Source organism: Zosterops lateralis (assembly GCF_965231275.1).
Source record: "Zosterops lateralis genome assembly, contig: HAP1_HAP1_SCAFFOLD_110, whole genome shotgun sequence".
In the NCBI taxonomy this organism is placed as follows: domain Eukaryota; kingdom Metazoa; phylum Chordata; class Aves; order Passeriformes; family Zosteropidae; genus Zosterops; species Zosterops lateralis.
Window position 1 is genome coordinate 67,631 of NW_028154568.1, and position 14,370 is coordinate 82,000.

The 14,370-nt window shown below is 45.5% G+C and overlaps 1 long non-coding RNA gene across 1 annotated transcript; it reads left to right on the forward strand.

The window, feature by feature from the left end:
• Window positions 1-12,866: 12,866 nt before the first annotated feature.
• Window positions 12,867-14,163, forward strand: LOC310923559. The gene is made up of 3 exons (XR_014592628.1): window positions 12,867-13,313; window positions 13,596-13,668; window positions 13,768-14,163. It is a non-coding gene; the product is annotated as an uncharacterized lncRNA (long non-coding RNA).
• The last annotated feature ends 207 nt before the right edge of the window (window positions 14,164-14,370 follow it).

The window sequence follows — 14,370 nt, forward strand, 5'->3', positions numbered from 1 at the left end:
ATTAGCAGTAAAATCATCCTATTATAACTAACTCAAAACCCCAAACTTCCTCCAAAACAAATATTTTAAGTGCCAAAAACCCTCAAATACTTAAAGTAGCTCCTTCAGAAATGCCTTCTGTACATTCCGGACTGATTTTGAGAGCAAAGCAAGGAAAGAAAAACCACACAGCTTGTTTTAAGAAAACTGTGGTCACTCCTGTGCATTCCCTGTCCAGGGTATTCAGCCCAGGCACAGACAGACTGCAGCACACAGATCTCCTTTGCTCTTTGTTAGTTTTACCCAGCCAAAGCAAAGACTTTTTTTTTCCCTTTTTCTTCAGGCTGTTTAAACCTGCTGCAGACTGGAAAACCCAGAGAAGCACAACAATAAACAAATCAATCTACAAAAATAAAAATAGCACAAATGTAAATTAACTGCACCAAAAACAATTATTCCAAACTCAATAAACCAATAATGCCTCAAAACCATCAAAACACACAGACCACCTGTAAATACACACAAAAACCAAATGATCCATTAGACTACAAACAATAACTCTCAAATTATCCAAAGCTATAAAACATACACTGTAGTCAAGCAGGCTCAATAAACAAACTCTATAATACAATAAACAATAATTAATTATAAATATTAAGAAACCCTAAAAAATGAACTACCTCACACTGTCTCAAACCCACTAAAGCAAACACTAGATGCTCACCATGATAAAAGCCACCACTAAATAAATAAAAACCTCCCCTATACCTCACACCACAGCCAATTACACCACTGTACACCTTAGAAAACAAACCCTGGAAAAACACAATATCCCCCAAAAACCACTTGAAAACCAAACTCAGTTCAGAAATACTCTGATCATGTGAACTATTAATTCTAACATGAAATAAATACACCACACATCCCTCACCATACACCACCTACAAACAGAATAAAGCCACACAATAAATCATTAAAAACCACCAAACAGAAAAAAACAGCTCTACCCAACCTGAATCCCTCCACACAACACACAAAACCCCAATAACGCATTTCAGAACTCTCTCAAAAAGAGCTACTTAAATTAATTCTACCTCAAATACAAACAAAGCAATCCATAAAGTTACCTTCACTCAAAAACCAAATTATATATAACAAATAATACCAAAAAAAAAAAAATCACACAAAACACTACACACCACCTAAGAACATCATATTGAAAAGAAGCCACATAGAAGGGCCACTATTAATTAAAATTCCAGGAGAAAAGAAAATCTCTCCAGTTTAAACACAGAAAACAACAGAAAAAGGAGTTTCTTCAATCAATTTGAACTCCTTTTGTCTCCATAACTCCTTTTTCTCCTGGGAGCACCGGGGAGGGATTGGTGAGACAAAGCTGAAAAAGAAAAAAAAGTCCCCCCTATAAACCCACACTGGCTTACCTTCTGCTGCTGCTGGGTATAAAGGTTTGTCCCTCGTGGCCTCCAGAAGCGACGCTCCAAACCCACGTGCTCCTGCCTTCACTCCAAGAGCCACAGCCATGACCTGAGCACTCACTGCTCACAGCTGGATACCGAACTGAGCTCAGGCTCCCCCTCTTAAACCGCCCCCGGCTGGAACCGCCCCCTCGTTATCCATTACAACTCCCACCTGTGCCTGGTGTGTCCCCTCATTATCCATTACATCTCCACAGTGCCGGGGGAGCGGGGCCGGGAGGAATCGGGGTCGGTGCTGAGCGTGGGGCGGAGCCGGGGGCGGTTCCCGGGGCCCGCTGTCCAATCAGCGCTGCCGATTCCTCAACGAGCCCGCCAACTGGGAGCCGGGCGGGGATTCAAATCGGTGCCGGAAAAAGCCGATGCTCTATGAGCTCGGTGTGGAACTCTCCGGTGGGGTCCGGGGTCCTGGCACCTGGGACCCGCCCCGCGCCCGTGGAGCCCCGCCCCCGGCCGCCTCTGGGCCCCGCCCCCGGCACTGCCCGGCCCCGCCCCCGGCCGCCTCTGGGCCCCGCCCCACAGCGCCCTGGCTCCGCCCCGAGTCCGCCCAGCGCCCCGCCTTCTTCAAGTCCCATTTAACCAGAATGATTTTTTGGGGTAGGAGCACCCAAAGCCAGCAGAACTGGCCTTAATCACTTTTGGGGATCTCTCTTTTCTTCCTCACCAAACTCCCACTGTCAAAACCCACCCTGAGGCTCAGCTCCCCATCCCTTCAATCCCTCCAAGGACCTCGGCTTGGATTTCCCAATCCAACAAGGCAGAAATTATATCCTAATTGCAGGAAGTGCTTAAGAAATAATTGAAAGACATGAAAGGAATGAAGAGAAATTAAACAAGAGCTGCCAGCTCCAGGGGCCATCCAAGGGCTGGTAAAACCCCTTACCATTTATTTTAATTAACCAACTCGGAGCAATTAACACCACACTGATAGAGTATGATTCTTTTCAATTGAGTCATAGATTAATATTGCAGAATGTAAAAAACCTTTCTAAACCCAGAAACTCTTTTAAGAGACACACAGGGCACAGCTGCAGACAGAGTCTGGTGATTCAGGGGAAAAACCCCAAAGTTTTCAGTCTTTAGCATCTTCCACAATGTCACTGTTGACAGCAAACATGGCTTCAGCCTCAGCAAGACAGACTCAGAGATTTTGCAGATCCTGGTCTCGCCTCAGCCTTTCAGCAGGTCCAGTCTGCAAGGAGAGAGAAGAAAATGGGTCAGAATGGACAGCCTACCTCCAGAAAATCAGCATCATCCATAAAGCATTAAATAGAGCTGGAAGAACTTCCCCAAAGGTCCATTTCCCTGCGGACTGAGGGCTCCAAGTTGAAGCAGAGGCTGCACCTGCCAAGGGCAGACTTTGGGAACCCCAGAAGTAAAAGCTGCTCGATATTTCAATACAAAGTGACAGCAAAAACATTAAGTCCATTTGCACAAAAGGCAGAAGAGACGTGACTCAAAGTTAAGTCAAGATCTGGAGAAGTGAATCACAACTAACTAAAAACAACCTGTCAAATTATTGAGACACAAATAGGAACCTAATGCTGAGCTGGATAAACACAAAATGCTAATTTCCATGAAAATTGAAGGAAAAGTTGCTGAAGATCTTCCATAACACAAGACAGCAATGACATGAAGCAGTCCAGTACGTGTTACAATGCACTGAAATGCTCTGGGTGAAATCATCTGTTCTGCAGAAACTGTTGAAGCACATTAAAATTTCACAGAGATGATTAAAAAAAAATGATATCAGGTTAAATCTCACCCTTTGCAGCATCTCTTGCAAGACAGCTCGACTTTCAAGAGTTAATGGTTCCTCATGAATAAGAGCTTGCTTTTCCGGGGTTCCTAGAATAGAGCCCAGATGCCACAGTTTAGATCTTGAAGCCAAAAATCCAAATACAGCACTCCTTCAGAACCCTGAGGGACAGCCACGGATTCTGGGGCTACAGGAAACAGTGAAAAATGGCACCAAGAACAGTGCAGTGCTGGCTGGGAGAAGCAGCATTACTCTGTCCGAGAAAATGCCATTCTGCAGCCGGTTTAGTGCTCTAGAGAATTTTACTGCCATGGGGGGGAAAAATAAAATAATAAATAAATAAATAAATAAATAAAAAGTATTATAGTTGGGGAATGAAGGAAAAAAATCCCCAAACCGCTGTCCAGAGTACGAGGGTGAACATCCACAACAGCACAGCAAAATAAATGGGAACTCCAGAAAATAACAGAGACATTAAATCCAGTTCAGAGGAACAACCACCCTCCATTAGAACAATGCTCTCACCAAAGAACTCTGGCATGGAGCCTTAATTCAGGATACAGTTAGTGAAGAATACCTGAAGACCACTTTTAAGTGCTGTACACCAAACTAAACCCAACCCCGCTTCCATTCTCTAGACAGATTCTCAGACAGCTGAGTGAGAGTCTCAAGCACACACTCAGTTGTCAGATTTGCCTTTGCCCACCTCAGCAAGGACAGAGCAGACGTGGCCAGTGCAGGTCAGACCCACCCCAAGCCCTGCCTGAGCCCCTCTAGCCACCCTTCCCCCTGCTAAGGCTGACCCCAACAGGCTCCAGCCAGGCCCTTTAGGAGTTTGCTTTGTGCACCCTCCTGATCTAATGGGAATGAACCCTCCTCTGCCCGGGGCCCAGTGAGATTTTCCTGGACAAAATGCAATTTCTCATACAAAAGGCAGACACGGTTGTTTTGTTTGTGATTTTTTTCTAGTATTTGCCTTACACAGGTGATGTTCCTCACAACTCAGCACTATGATGCCAACAGCAGCAATACAGAAAACCCCTCTGGGACAGAGCAGCAGAAAAACCCACCTCCAGACTCACCAGAGAGATGACAGGAGCGCCCTCCCTGCGATGCCTGCTGAGCCAAGTGGAGCTGGCAGGGTGACCCATGGACGTTCTGTGTTCACCTTTCAACAGAGTCAATGCAGAAACAGAACAAATCTCTCTCGGCGTCGAGATGCCTTCAGGTGCACCTGGAGATGCTGCAGTGTCCTTCAGCAGCCAGAGCAGAACAGGGTTTCTACCGTGCTGTGAGAAATACAATTGAATCAGAAGAAAATAAAAGGAAGCACCTCTCCTTGTATTTTTATATTAAAAAAAATCATGCATTAGAATTTTTTTAAGCGTTCATTCTTGCTTTTATGCAAGTGTAAGTTATGAGGACTCAACTTCCAGCCTGAAATTGCAACAGCCCCTCAGGCTGACTGAGCTCAGCCAGACCACCAGAATCACTGAATTGTGGAAGGGAAAGCTCATCCCATTCCAGCCCCACCCAGGGCACGGACACCTTCCACCAGATCCAGGGGCAGCCACAGCTTCTCTGGGGAACCTGTGCCAGGGTCCCGCCGCCCTCACAGGGAACAATTCCTTCCTGATATTTAATCTAAACCGGCCTCTGAGGCATAAACTGAAAAATCACAACTAATTCTTTATAGTAAACTAAAGACCATATACATTATGTATATTAGTATAGTATAGTATATAGTATATTATATAGTATACAATATAGTATATTAGAATACATTCCAAGTAGTATTTTAAAATATATAAGATAAATTTATTATTATATATTACATATACATAATATTATATATATATATATTAATATATTATTAATATATTTAGTAACACTGTGCTTATTACTTTTTTGCATATATTTAAACATTACAAATAAGAAACCTTCAAATAATCAGACAATGAACTAGAAGAACTAACCCAAACAACAGAATAACAGCATTAAGAGCACAAATAAAGAAATGAACACAGACTCTAAAATAATATGTTCTCTTAAAATTGTGCCAAAAAAGCCAAAGCACACGTGAGAAAGAGAAAGGTGAAAAAATGAATAAAAAAAGACCCCCCCCCAGGGCCTGGAGACCACCACCACTAAAAACTGACCGTGCGCAGAAAAAGATAAAGTAATTACTATTCCAAACGAAAATAACCAAGATCAAAAAATAAATATGTACGAAGAAAGCCTGTAAGACATTATGCATATGTAAAACCTCAGAAAATAAGAAAGGGGGCAAATCCGGCTCGGAACTGCCCTGGGCTCGTTCGGTTCGGCTGAGGGGGCGACGTTCGGGGAAACTCGGCTGGGTTCGGCTGTTCGGCGATTTCCGTCAGCCGTCGGCTATTCTCAGCTGTTCGGCAACACTCGGTCATTTTCGTCACTCTCCGGCTCTTTCCGATTGCTAAGAGCATTACGTCACTTTCGCCCCTCCCTGCCGCCATCTTTAGAAGGTCAGGCGCAGCGAGCCGCGCCGCCATCTTGGTTGTGGCACACTTAAGGACCCCATCGGTGTTTAACACAGACGCCTGACGAAAACGCCTACCCTGAACCCAGCTGCGTCTAGCTGAACCCACAGCGCGTGTCCGTACATCTGGAAACGCCACAGAAAATTGTCCCCGAGCGGCGCCGTGGTCGGGATTTTTATGCAGGCAGTTAGATAGACACACTAAAGGTCCTCTCTGTTTCCCGCCCTTTTGGCCGCCCTCTTTAAAAGGTCAAGCGCCGCGAGCCGCGCCGCCATCTTGGTTGTGGCACCCCCCCCAAATGTGCCCCTCGGCTGCTCGCACAGGCGCCGGACCACATCGCCTGCCCGAACACTGCCGTGGCGCCGCTCAGCCCCCATCCCGTGTCCACTCACCTGCGTACGCCGCGGAAAAATCGCTCCCGGGCGGCTCCGTAGTCCAGGTCGCGCGCAGGGAGCCGGCTGCCACGTGTCCGGCTGCTCACATTTGTTTTCCGGCCTTTTTGGCCGTGATCTTTCGGCGCTCGGGCGGCAAAACTGCCCGGGGCTGCTACGGCGGAGGCCTGCAGTACCGAAATTTATCCACGAGATGGCAGCATTGCCTTACAGATCACAGCCTGGGGGAGAGCTGCAGTACCGATCTTTATCCGCAGGATGGCAGCATTGCCTTACAGATAGGCTCGGGGGAGAGCTGCAGTACCGCTCTCTGTCCACACGGTGGCAGAGCTGCCGCAGGGAGCGCAGGCAGAAAAGAACGTGGCCAAAATTCCCCTTCCAAACATCCCCGAAAATAAAGGCCCCAAAAGACCCCCAACCACAACAACTACGACAACCCTGCCATCAACCGAGCCAAAATCAAAAAAGCCTTCATTTTAGGCTACACTTCAATATTTCTTCTATTTCTTAGTTGGATATTTCTGTTAATCATTACCATTTATCTATTATATCATGTACATTATATTCCATATATTTTACATATTGTAATATATGGAACATTTAATAATATTGATTGCATCTATTGATATAATTTTTTGTATTTTATAGTTCTCTTTTTGCTACTTTTTTTTCAATTTCTGTTTACTTCTTGATATTTTAAATTATATGAATTCATTAACCAAACACATCAGAACCACACTTAATCAGAATTGAAGGACCCTGGTTTTCTAAGGGGTAAATATTTAATCTTTATTAAAATAATAATCTCGATTTTGGGGAGGGGGGAATTGTTTGTGGGGGGGTTTTGTTCTGGGTTTTTCTTGTTTGCTTAGTTTTGGATTTCTTGGCTAATTAACAAGGAGGTTCAGAGAGTTAGAAAATAAAAGGTTTAATTTTATTGCTACCTCTGAAAAACACCTGACCTCAAGTTACTCCTGGTAATACTGTGCATGGGGAGAATGAGACCTGAGAGGAAAAAAAGGGCACCACAGTCTTTACACCTTTCGCTGTTAAAGCTTTTTAATTTAGCAGATAATACAGAGGTTTTTTGCTAACTGCACTCTCAATTATTTCCAGACACCCAATGGACGTGGAGGTCATTTTTCAACTTCTTTCTTGCCAACAGCCAAACTTCCACCTACCCGGGGTAAGAAAGAGAATGGAGAAAAATAATAATAATAAAAAAATGAACAAATAAAACATAAAAAACATGAGGAGGGAAAAATAGGATTAAAAAGTTAAAGGTTTCTGTGTAGAAGTCCACCAGAAGGGTGGTCAGTGTGCAGAGAATGGGAGGCTCCTGGAAAACAGAGAATGGTTGGTCTTTATTCATGTTATTCTTTATTCTTTTTATATTAAAGCATGGCAGAAATTATTTTAGTGTTCTTTCATGTCATTCTTTCCTGGTTTTCCTCTCCTTTAGGGCCAAACTTCCACCTACTCTGGGTAAGAAATAGAATTTTTAAAAGGAACAAAGAAAACATGAAAAAATAAAAATAAATAAAATTGAATAAAAATTAGGAAAAAGGTTTTAAAAATTAAAAATGCAAAAAAAAAACCCCATGGAAATAAAATAAAAATCAAAAAAAACCTAAACGTAATATTAAAAAAAAGTTAAAAATTAAAAATAAATATAAAATCTTTTAAAGAACACAAAACAACAGCTGGACTGGGATAAGGCCTTCCAGGGGCTTTGCTTCCTACTGGCTCCATCCTTTTTTGCCAACTACCTGCAAGAGGAAAAACAACAGGGATAAAGTTTCAAACAGGATGTCCTTGGTTTGAGGCACTTCAAAATAAGATTTTTAACAAAATAAGTTGGCCAAGAAAGAGACTCAAAATCAAGATGTAAGTCTCACAGCTATATAAAAAAAAAAAAAAAAAAGTGTCTCTGGTGTGCATAACTTGTCAGCCCCTCATGTTTTCAGTCCTTAAATTGATTTTTACCAAGGAGAACTCGACAGCTCCAGACACTTTGTGTCAATCCAGGAATACCCTCTACAGCCCAACTACACCCCACATGACAAATTTCAACTCCCCAGGACTTGTCCCATTCCCCCCACACCCAGACTGAGCAACAAGGCAGAGCAGCTCCAGGCCAAACACACCAACACCCGTGACACAGGACAGGACAAAAGGGGGGACACAACAGGGACAGAAATATCTGGGCAAGAAGAATGACCCTGAGGACCGAGAGAACTCGCAATGAGATGACCGAGGTCAGACCGATGGAGAGCTGACCAGGCTCAGAGAACCCTGCAGGAAGAAGATGCCAATGGGATCACTGATCCCAAGAAAGGCAGAGATGGATGCCCGAGAATCCTACGGTCAGAATCCTCCACTGAGCTGTGCACTTTTAGAAGACCTAATCTGCCAGAATGGATCACAGCAGGGCACAGCTGTGGATACAGCTCAGAACAAGACCTGGAAAGGCACCAGCCTGGATGGTTGTGGAGAGAGATGGATTCTGATGTGTGTCTGAGCACCTGAGTCAAAGTTCAATGATATCAGTGCCTGTCCAAGGAACAGGGAGATGTTAAGAACGATGCCTGGGGTTTCCAAAAGACCCCTTGAAGGGTTAAGGCAAAAGACACACAAAACAAAACACACAACAGACACAGAGTGCACAACAGACAAGTGACACGACGTGCCCTGGGACTGCTCTGCCCTGCACACCTCAGCACTGTGAGACCTTCCCTTCACGTGCCCTAAAGGGGTCACATCTTGGACATCCCCATCTCCAAACCCGACCCAAAAATCCCTTCCGGTGACTCCCAACCCACACCCCACTTTCACCCCCTCTGTGGCTTTGAGCCCTTCACTTATCTCTGGGATGTTCAGGGATGAGAATCCACATCAGGGGCCAAGGAAGGCTGTCTCTGCCTCAGGGAAATTCCTGCTGTCTCAGTCAGGTGCCATAAAGAAAACCAAACATCCAGGGATGATCTCAGCAGGGCTGTTGGCAGGCGGGTGAGAGGATCTCAGTGTAATACAAGTGGACGACATGAAACACCCAAACAATAATGGAGGCTTAGAGTTACACCAGAAACTACCCTGACCACACAAATATATCAATTTTAGAAACAAAAACACAAACAAAAGTCCACCAAAAAAAGTACCAAGTCTTCGTACTTATAGCCAAGCTACCAAATATAATAAAGATAACCCAATGTCCATTCCCCTCAAAAAGCCTCCAAAATATAGACTCAGAACCCCCCCAACTTAAAGACCTGTCTCTAAACAAATAAGAAGCAGAAAACCCATGTCTTTTGACCTATATAAATTCATTAACCTATCAAAAATTAACAGCACCAAAACCAATTATTTCTACTCTAATAAACTCACAATATCTCAAAGCCATCAAAACAAACAAACCACCTAAATTCACACAAAACCAAGAGATTCATTTGAGTACAAACGATATCTCCTAAATTATCCATAACTATAAAACATGTACCATAGTCAAGCACGCTAAAAAAACAACCCCCTATAATACAATAAACAATAATCTAATTATAAATTTTAATAAATCCTATAAAATTACCTACATCACACTGTGTCTAGGCCGCTAAAACAAACATAACACACTTGCCATGATAAAAGCCACCACTAAAAAAACCTCCCCCATACCTCACACCACAGCCTATTACACCACTGTAAACCTTTGAAAACATACCCTTGAAAAACACATTTTCCCTAAAAAGCAGTTCAACAACAAAACTCAGTTCAAAAATACTCTGGCCAACATGCAAACTATGAAACCCAACATGAAATAAATACACCATATTTCCCTCATCATGTGGCATCTACAAAATAAATAACACTACACAATAAAACATTAAAAACCACCTTAAAACCACAAAAAAGAAAAAACTAGCTCTGTCCAACCTGAATCCCTACATATAATACACAAAACCCCAATAATACACACCAGAAGCCTCTCAAAAAAAAGCTACTTAAATTAGTTCTACCTCAAATACAAAAAAAATCCACTATAACATCATCTTTACTCAAAAACCAAGTTGCACACAATAAATAACACCAAAAAAGTCAAACAAAATGCTACATACTACCAAAGAACCCAATACTGAATAAAGAACACATAAACATACACAACTCATTAAAATTCTAGGTGAAAATGAGTTTCCTCCAGTTCAAACATAGAAAACTACAGAAGAGGAATTTTTTTTTTTCGCAATTTCAACTTCTTTTATTTCCATAACTCCTTTTTTTTTCTAGGAGCACCAGGAAGGGATTACTAAGATAAAGCTGAAAAGGAAACAAAGCCCCCTCTATAAACCCACACTGGCTTACCTTCTGCTGATGCTCGGTATAAAGGCTTATCCCTCATTACCTCCCAAAGTGATGCTCCAAATCCACGTGCTCCCACCTTCACTCCATGAACCACGTCCAAGACCTCAGGATGAGCTCCTCACACCCCACGGCCGATACCAAACCGAGCTGAGGCTCCCCCTCTTAAACCGTCCCCGGCCAGAACCGCCCCTCATTATCCATTACAGCTCCCACTGTCCATTACAGCCTGGTCTGTCCCCTCCTCATCCTAGTGGCTCACACCTGTGGGGGAGTGGGGCCGGGGGGAACCGGAGCCGGGATCTCTGCCGGGGCCGGGGGGAGGCCGGGGCAGGGGATCGGGACCGGGGGAATCGGGGCCGGGGGAAAGCGGGGCCGGGGGGAACCGAGGGAGAGCGGAGCCCCCGGGCCCTCAGCGCGGGCGGGGCGGGGCCGGGGAACCGGGGCCGGGGGGATCGAGGCCAGTGCCAGGGCCGGGGAACCGGGGCCGGGGGGAACCGGGGTCGGCGCTGAGGGAGGGGCGGAGCTCCCGGGCCCTCAGGGCGGGGCGGGGCGGGGCCGGGGCGGTTCTTGGGGCCCGCTGTCCAATCAGCGCTGCCCATGCCTGAGCGAGCCCGCCAATCGCGGGCCGGGCGGGGCTTCAAAAGGGTCCCGGAAGAGGCTTCTGGGTTTATGGCTCGGTGTGGAGCTCTCTGGGCGGTCTGTGGGGTGTCCCTGGGCTGTTTTAGTGCGGTAAGACTATCCTCATTTATTTCCCTGCAGGGTATGGTGTGTGGGACTGTATTGAGGTATACGTTATATGGTGGGTAGTAACAGGTGCAGCTGGGGTTGGGTTGAGAGCCCGTTGTTCCGTGCCTTGGTCGGAATTTGCCTTAGAATTGCAAGACCTTTTCCTCTGGGCGGCTGGGAATATGCTGGGAGTATGAATATGCTGAGCCTTGGTGTTTTTGCAAGTGAGAGGGAGACATGTACTTTTGGGGTATGTTGTTTGGGGAAGGTACAGAACTTTGCCTACCTTGGTTTTTTCCCTTTAATCTCTTGCAGTGCATGGGTCTCGCTGGGGTCTGATGCTGAATGTATTAATTAGGCTTTAACTGGGACAGAACATGGCAGGAAGAAACAGTCTTTTGAGGTTGATTCATAAAGTAACTTGAATAATAAAATTTCTGTGGAAGTTACTATAGAATTTGTAAGAGGTACTTATTAGAAGAGGAGGCAGCTTTTGAGTAATGTGAGTTATTTCTGCTAGTTTAAGTTTTCCTTTTCAAGGTATTGGGCATCTGCAAGTTTGCCATAACTTGTGAAGTGCCAAGGCCTGAACAACAGGCCCTGAGCTCAAGTTGACCTGGAGATAAAGGTTTAAACCAGATGTTGTGTTTGCATCCCCTCAGTAGTGAAATAGCCAGGATCATTAGTGTTCTGGACTAGGTCAGTGCTCATTAGTGAAGCATGGCTTGACCTTCCTGCGTTCAGAGGCCGGACAGGGCCCCGAGATCAGTCCTGTGGCCTCGTTGGGAGATGCAGTGCCGAAGGCAGCTCTTGCGTGGCTCTTGAAGCCCTGGCCAGGCTTTGGGCACATCCAGGAGGAGGCTGAGCCCAGCTGTGCCTGCAGTGGGAGTTGCGTGAGCCCGTTCATTGCCCGCAACTGTGTGACCTGGGCCCTGTCCCGGCATGGCCAGGGCCTCTTTGCCTGATGGTGGACACACTCGTGGGAATTCCCAGTTCTCCAGGGCTGGGCTGTGACAGGGGATTCCCAGCTGCTGTGTGGCTATGGAGGGTGAGGAAGCCTCAGAGTCCCTGGTGTTGGACCTCAGTCCCTGTAGGTGATCTTGGGTAGCAGTGCTGAGGGACACTGCTGAGCTTCTCCTTGGGGGTTCTCTGCTGCTTTGAGTAGGGAGATGCACATTTCCATATAGCTCAGGATTGCTTGGGCAAACGAACGGAGCCCTGGAAGGTCCTTGAATGTGTGGGGTTTTTCTCTAGTCCTGGCTTAGAGTAACCGTCTGTCCTAAAGGGATCGAGCAGCACTTGCTGCTGCTGGGAGACTTCAGTTCCTTTCCTTCCAAATGTTTGGAATGCTCTGTAGCTGATGTGCTGCTATCAACATGTGCAAGGTTCCTGTCTTTGCAGCATATTTTATCGTATTCCCCGTGAGATTGAATGTCCCTGCAGTGATTTGTGACCTGCTGAAATGTTAAAGCCAAGCGAGTGATAAGCTCATTGTTTTTCCAAATGTGTCCTTTTACCTCTGTTTTGCCTCCCCATTAATAGTAAAATAAGGCCATTCTCCCTGTTGGTGTCTGTGTCCATTCTCCTGCCACTGTGGACTGGAAAAACACTCGGTCACTGGTCACTGCCTGGAGTGGTGCAAGGAGAGATCCCAGGGCAGCCACCAAGTCTCCACTTGCTCCTTTTCCCTGGTGAGCTCCTTGGGGTGAGTGCAGTGATCCCTGAGGATGGAGAAGGGCTTGGAATGAGGGAAAAGACTTGGAGAAACCATTTTCCAGAAGGATGTGAGCCTGAAGGTTTGTCCGTTATCTGGTGCTTTTGTCCATCTCATGTGTTTTCTGTTTTTAATGATTGTTTAAGTTCGAGGACACTAATTTCAAAATGAAGAGGGCATTTCTAGGGCATATTTTTTTATGATTTTTATGCCTTTTTGTTTTGTGGAAAGAATTAATTTTGTTTTCATGTTTTGTCCTTCAGGACGTGCAGAAGCTCAGTTGACCCTCCCACACCGAGCAGTGCCAGTGCACAGCAGTGAAATGCATCAGTTGTTGTCTGAATGGATTAAACCTGTTGGTGCTGCTGTTGGTTCACTGTGAGGATTTGTTGTTCCTATGCACTTGGGGGGCTTTGGCCACGCTCGGGGGGATGTAAAATAAGCACTGGGGGCTGCTCTGGATATGTGTGCTCTGGACATGAGCACTGGGTTTGGCAGCAAGGCTGAAGGGTTTGTGAGAGCAGAGCAGGGAATGGACAAGTCAGCTCCAGCAGGGTGAGGTATATCTGCTTCTGCTTCCAGAAGCTTGTAATTTGTGGAAATTTTAAAGCCTGTGGCTGTAATTAGTAGTAATAATAGTGCCCTCTTTTATCTCTTAAGGTCCCTGGCCAACATGGAACAAGAACTGACCCAGAACTTGTTGGTGCCCTGGTAGAGAGAGAAGTAGCAAATGGTATTGAGAGAATTTCTGTGGGGATATGTGAGATCCTGGTGTTCCTGTGAGCTTAAGAAATGATCTGCAATGAAAAATATATTTTTTTTTTTTCTACAGGAGAATCTGATGTGGAACACGTGACCCAGATGACTTGATGTGACTTCTTGAAACCTTGAAATAAGGTGGTATTAATCTTTTTGGATAGAAGCAAAGCATTTGCAAGCACTTGGCAGAAGCCTATGAAAGGTAAGTGACGGGCTAAGGACACGAGCAGGAAAACATCTGGGGCTGTGATTTGATTTCACAGAGGGTTATGGATTCCTGTCTCAAATGTCCATATGGCAGTGGAGCTGGATCTATATGCCCCAGTGGAGAGGCAGGGTTGTCCTGTGTTCCTGGCTTTCTAGAGGCTGGAGTGTTGCCCAAGGAAGAGCATCCTGGTTTTGCTGCTGTGTTCAGGCACCAGCAGCCAGGAGTTGTTTGGTGCCTCGTTCCAGAAGCAGCAGGAACCTGGATTTCTGTCTCTAGGATTGTCTTGCTGTCCAAGGCTAAAGGTGAGTAGCAAGGCAGCTCTGGGAGCTCTTGGAAGTCAGGAGTGCCTGGTCTCTCATCTCCAGGTGCTGCTCAGGTAATTGCTCAGGTGTTCACTTAATGGTTCTTTGATGGCTTTGGACTTTCTGGTTGGAAGAAAAAGGGTCCTTTCCAGTCTCTGCCTTCTGT